Raw genomic sequence first — 3,101 nt, forward strand, 5'->3', positions numbered from 1 at the left:
CAAAGCATTCTGGGTAAAAGATGTGGATAGGTCCTCGGTTTGAGCGAGCTATATCCACCCTGAAGGTTAATCTTGGACAATACCTGACGATTGACTCTTTTAAATGAAACCAGAGAGCGTTGACAGAGAGGAGAAGGTAGAAATGACTCAGCCTGTAACTGAAAATATGGATGGAGGACCGCAGTTTAGCTTGTTTGTCACGCTAGCACCCAGCTAATACATATAAGGCAATAGGACTAGCACGAAGGCTAACAGGCTAACCTGAGGTTCTTCCATGAAGCAGCTCTGTTGTCCTCCATCTATATTTTCAGTTACAGGCTGAGTCATTTCTACCTTCTCCTCTCTGTCAACGCTCTCTGGTTTCATTTAAAAGAGTCAATCGTCAGATATTGTCCAAGATTAACCTTCAGGGTGGAAATAGCTCGCTCACACCGAGGACCTATCCACATCATTTACCCAGAATGCTTTGTATGAAAATAAAATAGCTCCGTCCATGTTAAAATTTATTTTTAAAAATATACAAAACTAAACAGCCTACAGTATTTCTACAGTCTTTATTTTACAGTTAAAATATATGCTTATCAAATAAAGTCTAATGTTACAACTAATCAGGGATCCCTTTAACAAACGGGGCCACAGTAGAATGTGGAAGAACCATACACAGCCTCAGCAGCTCGGTATCTTCTCTTCATTTTGCTCATCCACTTGATCACGCACCCAGCACAGTCGATTGGCAGCCGACTAATCAAAGTGCGGTCACGTGGTGGCCGGAAGTTTGTTGTCGCACACACCTTTCATAGCTCGCGACACATGATGCAGAGCTCCTCTCCCACGGCTGCACACGTCACAGAATGGGTTCCATCCTGCTTCAGTCTCCACTCGGATATCCGCAAATCTGTATTTGCTACAGTACCACACTTTTTGGCAAACAGATTATTTCGTGCACAGTATCTGTTTTATCTCCATCCAGAAGTGTTTGACCATTTGACTGCATTTTAATAGTCTGTTTGCAGGTCCAACTGCCAGCCTCTGGAAGTGRAGTAGTTAAAGCAAAATGCCAGCATTGCTGTCCAAGTGCTTAAAGGGCAGTAGACATGAAGCTGAGAACTAGATGACATTTCACAGGGTCAGATGGACCCTTCAGTGGCCTTTAACCAGCACCAGTGGGTTTGTGTTGGTCACTCTGGAACAAACAGCAGGCCCAAACTCCCACAGGCCTGCAGGCTGGCTAACCTATCCTCTTCACTGCCAAATTCTGGAAGTAGTCTCTAACCAACCGTGCTTTGTGGAGGTGAGYTTTGTTATTTTAAAAGTTAGGTTAGGTTTTTTTTAATGTGAATTTGTTTGTCCTTTCCACCTAACAGGCTTTCCAACAGTAAGACTTGTTGCCAAGAAGAATCGCTACAAAGAAATAAGCCAAACAGAAAATAACTTTTTGTGCAATGTTTTATAAAATCTTTGTTTTCGCTGTGTCCATGCAGGAGATACCAAACTTTTCATAAACTATGATGTAGCAGAAACTAAAATAACATTACAGYTGTTTATATCAGTTTTTTCCCATCTGTCTTGCAGCATCATACATACGTCTGAGGTCCAAAGAAAGCTGGGKTTGCTAAAATCCAATGGTCAATGTGGAAAATCTTTTCCTTTCTTATTTTTAAATCTTGTCTAAGCCATATTACCGTACATACTGCTACCACAAGTCCAAGCACACCATTCCTAACAGAGCCACACGTTTTGATTTATGTATTTTTTTGTACGTAATTTTCTAAATCCTCAGGGTTAGTGAAACAAWAACTGTCACGGAAATTGAAGCATAATGAGCAAAGTTTTTCAGAGTTTATGAGAAGTAGCTTCTGAATCAACCCCACAGCCACATTTAAGACAACAAATGATCACGGTGCTGTAACTTGTGACAGGTACACAGGCTCCTGCTTTGCAATTAAGTTGTTTTTGTCCCTTCTATACGACTTGTCGTTGAGGCCAACATTAAAATTGTATGGTTGACAAGAARCAGAGGCTGACTTGAGTTAAAGAGTGCAATTAATTTGTCATGTGTGTCTAGGTCGACCCGTGCAGTAATTAGTCTGTGCCTGAACAAAACCACACAAACATAAAAAACAAACGCTAAGTGATTATTCAAAGTTTGYGTTGTTTCGGTTTAAAAATCATATCCGGCCTGTAAACGCTAAAAGACATTTTTAAGACTATTGTGTTACCGTTCTGCTGTGTAAAACATGTCTACACCCTCCCAGGCAGCTCAGATGTATTTTGTATCAGTTTTAATTAAAAGTGTTGGGTGTCAGAGTCAGGTAGGTGCTCCGTGGATCACGTAACCAGCTCTGATTTCAGGCTRCATTTTTGGAAACATCAGTCAAGTCCAGAGATTTGAAAAACCTCAGTGCTGCTCGTAAAAGATTATTTTCTTAGAGGTGGCATTCTGGAACAGTAGCTAYGTCTGTACAACATACTGCTGGCTTCCAGGGCTCTTTTTTTTTTTAGGTTTCATCCGGTTGGTGTGTCTGCGTCAGACCAGATCTGTGTTTGTGTCAGTTTGGGTCATTCTTTGCTTGTACCGGAAATCCTCTTTTGTCCACCACTGATTCCCCCGCCCCTCAAAAGCCATCTTTTGTTCGAGAGATAAACCCACAAAGACAYTTTGGAAACAGAAAAACACGAGGCCAGGTTGACATTTCCAGCAGCCCACCAAGCGTAGGTAATAGACTACGCTTTATTTAACAACATGCATCACTTAGATTGTTGAAATTCTTGGAAAGTAATGAGCAAACATGCAGCAGCTCACATAGGCTTAATAGAAAAAGGGGTTTGGGGTTGAGCTCATGGCTCAAAAACACCTGATTATGGACAGCCCCCCTTAATGCTGAACTTTAACCCTCCTGCTGTCCTTGGGTCAACAGGAGGGTTAATAACCACTCCTCTATACATCAGACTAACCCTAAAACCAAATCCTGGCCCTCAAAGGACTTTAGAGCATGGTGAACACAGTTTAGTCCAGTTGCCAGGTGGATCCCATCTATTATGCATGAATAACACACACACACACACACACACACACACACACACACACACACACACACACA

The sequence above is a fragment of the Austrofundulus limnaeus genome, unplaced genomic scaffold, assembly GCF_001266775.1.
Source record: "Austrofundulus limnaeus strain Quisiro unplaced genomic scaffold, Austrofundulus_limnaeus-1.0 Scaffold96, whole genome shotgun sequence".
NCBI classification, from domain to species: domain Eukaryota; kingdom Metazoa; phylum Chordata; class Actinopteri; order Cyprinodontiformes; family Rivulidae; genus Austrofundulus; species Austrofundulus limnaeus.